At 39.7% G+C, this 8,507-nt stretch overlaps 1 long non-coding RNA gene across 1 annotated transcript; it reads right to left on the minus strand.

Moving 5' to 3' along the window:
* Positions 1-2,688: 2,688 nt before the first annotated feature.
* Positions 2,689-3,347, minus strand: LOC103635284 (uncharacterized). Its single transcript, XR_002264274.1, has 3 exons — positions 3,256-3,347; positions 3,065-3,163; positions 2,689-2,978 (listed from the first exon to the last, which is right to left on the minus strand). It is a non-coding gene; the product is annotated as an uncharacterized lncRNA (long non-coding RNA).
* Between the last annotated feature and the right edge of the window lie 5,160 nt (positions 3,348-8,507).

The following is an 8,507-nucleotide window of genomic DNA, read 5'->3' on the forward strand; positions in this document are numbered from 1 at the left end:
GGTGGCCTGTAGGCTGTAGCCGTAGCCCGTAGGCTTAGGCAGCCATTGCATTCAGGGAGAAAGAGAAGCAGAAGACCTCCAAGGCGAGATGGCTGATGACGCAAGCCCTTTCTCCCCTTACATAAGCCTGCCTCCTTCAGGTGCTCCGTGTTGACCGCACCACGGCAGAAGCAGAGATGCAGGTCCCGCAGTAGCGGCGCCGCGGCGCGCCTTTAGTGCTCGATAGGTTTCGTCCTCACCCTCCGTGCCTCTGTTCGTCCGTCCGGGGATGAACAGGCCGAGGAGTGGGAAGAATGGCCAGCAGGGGAAGCGCGGGACAGGAGGAGGAGGAGGACTCAGGCGGGTGCTCAGACACGAGATGACCAGGCTCCGCATCATCTGGAGATGCGTCATCATGCTCGTCTGCTACCATGACTGAAGCGCCATGCATCCATCCTCTAGCTGCCTCCGATCCGCGGTTCTTTCTTGCTGTCCATTGGTTTCCGGCCATCATGTATCCTTGCACCTTCTGTGCTGTGCTGTGTTGTGTTGTCCCTGCTACCGTACTTCAGTTTTTTACTCCTAAGTCCTACAATGGCAAGGATGTACCGCGAGGTGTGTCAGCGTGTATCTTTTTGTGTATTTGCTCTGTACAAAAGGGGTGGAAAAAACAGAAAAACTTCAGTTCTACTTCTGCATCAGTGCCTTAGCTTCTTGGCTTACTCGTTGATCCGTTTATTTATTTATACGGCTGTGGTCTAGCACATGTGCTAAAGATCGTTGGATCACACAATGTAACTAAAGGTTTCCAGAGAAACTTAAGAAAACAGCAATGCAGTTCCAAGTTTCTGCTATCTCCTATCCGGATACAGGTTTTCTTCACAAGCTGCTGCTCCACGTAGGCTTCGATAAATGGCTTGCTGAGCCTGAGCGTCAGGTGACCTCAGTCAACGGAGCTATTTCTGCAAATGCTCCCAAGTTACGTGGAGCTACTGTTTCTCTTTTCGAATAGTCAACTCACATGCATTCTCTTTAAATAACAACTCAAGATTACATAACAGCACATAAATGATCAAGTTGACTAGTCTGCATAGTTTTTCTAGGTCCCACACAGTCGTTGTCTACTTTATGCAAAACTGAGATAAAATTATGTTATACACACAACTGAAACTTTGAATCATATTTGTTGGCTATACATTTACACCCATAGACTCACCTAATCAATAGAATATATATTTTTGTGTTATATTTATTAGACAAATAGGCATTTTCAATTTTCATTTAATACAGAAAATCACTGTGACGTATGTGACGACATGTATGTACATATATGTATCACTACTCACATAAGCAGTAAACAACAGTAAAAGAATAGAGTATACCCTGTGAAACGACCGATGCTCAAGGAATCAGTGGCTCCATTCACACGAGACATCTCGTTGTATGTTCGATGTAGTCGTACGCAGTCGATGCAGGCAGATGTACGCAGTGCAGTCCCACGAACAGCGTCGACGACGAAGAACTAGATCAGGGTTGGTCGAGCGGACGAAGCGAGCAGTCACGAGTACGCTCCCCAAAAACATGATCGCCCGCACACCCATGCAAGTGTAGCTCTGCGGACGGTGATTTCGGAGGCCTGCTCTCCCACACTCTCTGTGCTCACAGAAGGTGGGACGGGAATGGCTGTGTGCAACGCGTTGTACGTGCGTACTGTAACCAGAAGCAGTCTCCCCTCCTCCGTATATGTACACGCACAAAGGGAGGCGAACGGACAGTAACAGTCGCCATCAGAGCTACTGTTACAGCTAGCTAGAAACTGACGCCATCAGTGACGTTCGTTAATAGCTGACAGCCATTACAGTCTGTCCGTTACTAGCCATAACTTAGGAAACGACCAGTAACAGACGACAATAATGGACGGTCATTACTCCAGGAAAAATGTGCAACCGTTAGGAAGGAATATTCGGACCAAGGTTTGATCTACCACGGCCCGACCCAGCCGGCGACGCGCGCGTGTGGCATTCCTTTATTCTTTTCTCAGCTTCTCAATAGATATATCAATGGTCTACCTATTTAAGTTGATTGAATTGTCACTTGAACTTCCGGTATGATACCACTACAAGAGAAATGAGTATTAACGATAGGATATGTGGTCGTTAATAGCCAAAATGTGGTCGTCAAAAGTAAACAACGACCACAAAAATGTGGTCGTCGATGGTCGTTAAATGTTCCGTCGTTAATTGTAGTAACGACCACATGTAGATTCCGGTCGTTATTCGATTAACGACCGGATATATAATGGTCGTTAGTTATGGGGTATTAACGACAGCATAAAAAGCATCAACAACCAAATTTGCAGCTTTTAGCGACCACATATGAGGCATCAACAACCTTGGTTTTAGCTATAACAGACATGACTATTAACAACAACATGTCAATATTAACGTCCACTTACAATAGTATTGAAAACTGCATCTGTAATCATATTACATTAATAGTATATCAAAGACAGGAAACTAAATTTCATTTCAGCATGCACCAACAAACACTTCACAGCTCATATATGAACCTCATTTGAAACAAGTATAAATTGTATTAACCAAAACAAATCTGATTATTACATATGAGATGTATATATAGTATAAAATCTGAAAAATCTTTACAGCAATGATCACACTAGGAATTTTTGTCTAACTACTACTTAATCTATTCTTTAGTTCTTCCCACTCCTGTTCCATACGACTCATACGACTGTTTGTAGCTTTATTTTCTTCTCGTAGCTCTCTATTTTCTTCTTGCATTGCTCTTTTCTCATCCTCGGACTGTTTCAACCTTTCTATCAATTCAGCCTTACTAATGCATGGACTTCTAAGATGTCTTGCTTTCACGCCACCACCATATCCAACAATGTGATCTTGTCTCTTTGAAGGGAAGCACTTATCCATAAGTTCTGCATTAGAAAGAGAAGGATCTAATGATATTTGTTCCTCAAGTTGTGCCTGCATTCAAAGATACCTTAATTTCAGAGATTTGTATTATGATATATCACCAATAAACAGAAATATATATGACTTCATAAGCTCACATGCTTGCTGGAGGATTCAGAATCTAGAAAACTACCACCCTTTGTGTGAGTCATGAAAAATAAGGCATCCAAACTTGGAGGGTTGTTATCCTTTCCGCCCTAGTATATGCATGGAATATATGTAATCAAAACTAACAAGTAATATACAAGAAAACTAATCAACATGTTTAGATAAAATGTCAAATACTTACATTGTCATAAATTACTTTTCTAAATGGTTTGCTGCCACTGTGATGGAGGATTGTCAAGTTAGATCTATTTTTTGAATTTCTCTTGCTCCTTGCCTAGAATGCAATGAATAATTAGATTACTATACATGTTAATAACACCATCTCAGCAGTAAACAATTAAGAACAGTAATGGGCAGCAGTATAGCACTTACAATGAAATCCTTACTATAGAAATGTTCTTTAACCAACCACTCCCAGTCAGCTTGTGGAAAATCTTCAGGGCAGTTCTTAATAGCTTGTTGCATATTCTTTGCTGGCTTAACATAATGCCGACACAAGTCACCACGCCAATTGTTCCATAGATCCCTAGCATGCTCCATGATATCATTTTCATAGACATCAATTTTAATGTTTTCGTCTTTGTTTTCAAACTTGTCCTAAAAAATTGTTAAACAGATGCCCCATATAAATGTACCATCTTAAAGAATATATATACATATATAAAAGTTAACACAACAATATAATGAAAGTATACCATATATAAAAGATAACACAACAATATAATGAAAGTATACCTTTACTGCAGCAAAAATATGCTTCATAGATGTCTCACTAATGTCTGTCCATTTCTTCACTCTCACCGGGGTAATAGTAGGATCACGGACGATTCTACCAATGTGTCGTGCAAATGATGTGCCAAGAGCACGGTTGTTGTAGAACATCACTTTAATCTTTTGTCCTGGTTTAAGTTTAGCAAGATTCTTACATTTGTTTTTGCCACGACCCCTTTTCTCTTCAGTTATATCAGCTGGAACATGTATATATACTTTTATCAATAAGTTGTGTCCCATACAAAAAAGAGAAAAAATGTAGAACGTGTGAAATTATATTTGTATCATACCAGTTTTTGCAGCATCCATATTATTGTTCTGAATATGTGCCCTGCAAGAGTCCCTCCGCTCTTCATTATCAGCACTTGTGTAGGTATCCATATAATTATTCTGAATATGTGCCCTGCAAGTGTCCCTCTCCTCTTCATTATCAGCTCTGGTTAAGGTGTCCATATTATTGTTCTGAATATGTGCCCTGCAAGTGTCCCTCCCCTCTTCATTATCAGCTCCATTTGCTGGTTCATGGTTCATGGCTGCAAGACATATGGAATAACACATTATACTCAAAAGAAATAAATACACATGTGGTTATAGCTAGTGCACTGGCCCCATGGTTTGATGTTCTCTGCCCAGCTGAGCAGCCAAACTGGATGGAGATTAATGTTCTCTGCCCAGCTGAGCAGCCAAACTGGATGGAGATTAATGTTCTCTGCCCAGCTGAGCAGCCAAACTGGATGGAGATTAATCAATCAGGCAACCCAATGACATCAAGGGAACCAACTGAAGATGAATTCGAATCCTTCATTGAACTTCCTTTCAGGAGCAGCCATACGCATTTCCCTTTGTAGGCTTTACCTGTGGGGGTAATGATAGAAGCTGAATATTCAAAGTTCTAAACTTCCTTTCAGGAGTTGATGACGAAATGATCCAAGGTGCTGCACAGGGCTTCCATGAAGATGGCGATGATCCTGCTTGTGGCTGAGGCTATATAGATTGTCAGCCAGTTAACCTGTAAGCTAACATTGCATGGCTAAAATCTGGGGTTGCCTGCTGTATTTTTTCGAAACAGGGCCATCTTATTGTGTATCTTATACTTGGTGTCTATTTGGGCTAGATGCAAAGATATTTTAGTGTCCAGATATCTTCCATACCTACCCTGGAAGATATTTTCGAAATCTGGGGTTGCCTGCTGTATTTGATCTACTACACACATTTTTGTCATAATAAAGTTTGAGGTTTCAGTTCCCTGGCCATTTTCAGATATATTTTCAGTTCCCTGGCTATTAGCTAGTGTTTATATCTTTCTCGAGTCCATCATTGGTCTAGAACACATTTTTGTCATAATAAAGTTTGAGGTTCAGTTCTCGGGCCAGTGTGCCATGATCTTTTTCCCATGAGAAGCAGGCTGATGCCTTTCAGCTCCTTTTGAGCGAAGGTGACTAAATATAGGCATTTTAGTGATGTACTGAAGGTAGGAAATACTCACATTTCAGCTTCTTTCGTGGCCTGACTCGATGCGACTGTCTATCTCCTTTAAACGATGCATGCTTTTTCTTGAATACCATATTTTCTCTTGTGTTTTCTTCTTCAAAAGCACCTTCAGAGTTCTCCCTCCCCTCTCCATTATTAGATCTGGTTAAGGTGTCAACTTCATGGTTCATGGCTGCAAGACATGTGGAAAAACTCCTCATAAAACTCAAAAGAAATAAATACTAGCATTTTACTGTTGTACTGAATGTAGGAAATACTCACATTTTAGCTTCTTTTGTGGCCTGACTCGATGCGACTGTCTATCTCCTTTAAAAGATGCATGTTTTTTCTTGAATAATATATCTTCAGAAGCACTTTCAGAGTTCTCATTCTCATGTTCAGAATTGTATTCACTTTCATGTTCATAATCAGACTCACTTTCATTACAATAATTCTCACTGTCATTATCAGAATCAAACATATTGTTACCAGTCCCAGTCCCATTGACCTTTGCTGCCATTTTTTTCAATACTTCATCGAAATGCTCATCTTCTAAGTCATCTACAATACCTCGATTGTTAGTAAATTGAAATTGGCATGCAAAAAATTACTGTAAAGGAATACATGAATGCAATATCAATTACCATTTGCTGCAGTATTCGGATTTCTATAAGACCTCTTCTTATGTTGATTCATGGCTGCCTTCATAATAGAGCTGTCATTGTTGATTGTTGTGGTAGTATTGGGTTGTGAATGGTACCTTCTCGCTGGTTTTTTAGCAATACTCTCATTGTTCACCAGTATGTTGGTAATTGGGTTTGGATAGGACCTCCTCGCATGTTGCTGACGAAGCAATCCTGGGCTGATGAAGCTTGACTGGGCCGCAGAGGCTGTTACTTTTCCATACCTACCCTGCATTGCTACAGCCTACATAGATAGCATAGCAATAGCATAAAATATTTATGTTTAATACAGGAAAAAAATATAAGCACATAGAATGGTATAAGCACACTCAGAATGCTATAAATCAATGGTGACAGGTTATGTATCCTATGGAATGATTAATATTCTAGAATCACTATTTCCTCTTTCCACCAAATGATGTAGTTGGAGGATCATCAATAGCTATATCTTCCTCGTCATCATAATCCTCATCTTCATTATCTTCGTCGTCTGAATTTCCAGGAGGTACATTATAGGTGTCACGTGGCTGCATTTTGACAACCAAGTGCCAACCTTTGATCAGATTGTCTTTGACGAAAAAGACTTGAGAAGCTTGGCTAGCTAATACAAATGGCTCATTTGTCCAAAGTAGACATTTAAAGTTGACACTAACGAGTCCATAAACATCCTTCTTTATCCCTCTTTTTTTATTGAATATGTCAACCCACTTGCAACGAAATAATGGCACACGTCTTCCCCCAAGAAATTGAAGCTCTATTATCTCTGTTAATATGCCATAATATTCTGCATTCTCACTAATTGTACTTCCATCTGCCAAAACAACAACTCCGCTGTTCTGTGTGCACCGATTTTTGTCACGACTCTCTATGCGAAATCTGAATCCATTCATATCATAACCTGCAAAACATGTACTGTTTTGCAAAGGGCCCCTAGATAAGGACAGAAGGTCTTCCATTTGCTCACTTTTATCATGGTCATACAAATTATGTATCTGCAAAGACGACACATAAATTACTTAATCAGCTATAGGAAGAAAACAATAAGATATGAAAATATCACTATATTAGTTAATTGACAATACTTATACCTTATTCCTAAACCACGGAATGAAATTTTTGGCCCAGGTGGATGTATATTGTGGCAATGAAGACACTTCCTCGCCATTGCTATACTCACTGTAATAAAAAATATATAGTACTAATAATATCATAATAGGAAATTGATATTACATAAGTAAAAATTGAAGGTACCCGCAAGAATTACCTAATAAATGGTTGCACCTCATCACAATTCCTTAGAACATATATATGAGCCTGTTCTAACTCAAGCAATTCAAGGTCTCGAGTCTTGCGAGCACCAAGTGATCTTCCCACATAAGAAAATATTGGTAAAGAAAACTTTCCATAATCAGACTCATCATTGATTCGTCCAGGACGATTGTGCACTGTCTGCACATCATCTAAGTACCTCGAGCACAATGTTATAAATTCATATGCAAGATAACCCTCTGCTATTGAGGCCTCTGGATGAGCCATGTTGCGAATGAGCGATTTAAGAAGTTTTATATATCTCTCAAATTGGTACATCCATCGATACATGGTGGGTCCACCAATTAAAGCTTCGGTAGCTAAATGAATAGGCAAGTGCATCATGCTAACGAAAAATGAGGGTGGAAATTCCTTTTCCAGTTTACACAAAGTGGTTGTTATAAGTGGCTGCAATTGCTCTAACTGTTCAGTTGATAATGCCTTTGAGTTCAGTTCTCGGAAAAAATATGAAAGCTCTAATAAAGGCTCATATATACGGTTTGGTAAATATCCTCGTAGAACATAAGGAAGTAAATGATTTAACATGACATGACAATCATGAGTCTTCATTCCAGATATCTTTCCTTCCTTCAAATTAACATGACTGCTAATATTAGAAGAGAAACCATCTGGAACTTTCAAATCCTTCAAGAATTGCAAAACTGACCTCTTAGCTTCTGGAGGCAAAACATAAGGTGCTTGTGGCATAACTAACTTGTCCCCATCTTTAACTGGATGCAGATGTGGCTTTAGATTCATTTCTTTCAAATCAAGACGTGAATTATTGTTGTCCTTTGTTTTTCCTTTGATATCTAAAATTGTTTCAATTATACAGTCACACACATTTTTCTCTATATGCATCACATCTAGATTATGCCTCAGCAGAAGTGTTTTAAAATATGGTAATTTAAAAAAGATGCTCTTCTTAGTCCAATTATCTCCCCTCTCACTATGTGAAATCTTACTCTTTTTACTCTGATCCTTGGACAAGATTATCCCCTCTAGATCATCGACTTGTTGTAGCACCTCATCTCCAGTTAATGGCTCAGTTGGGCCTCGGACCTCTCTTGTTCCATCAAAAGAAGCTTTATCGTTTCTCCATCTATGATCTTTAGGTAGAAAGCGTCGATGACCCATGTAGCAGAATTTCTGGCCCTTTGTTAACCATAAAGAACAAGTTTCTTTATGGCAAACTGGGCAT

This window comes from Zea mays, chromosome 8, assembly GCF_902167145.1.
Source record: "Zea mays cultivar B73 chromosome 8, Zm-B73-REFERENCE-NAM-5.0, whole genome shotgun sequence".
NCBI classification, from domain to species: domain Eukaryota; kingdom Viridiplantae; phylum Streptophyta; class Magnoliopsida; order Poales; family Poaceae; genus Zea; species Zea mays.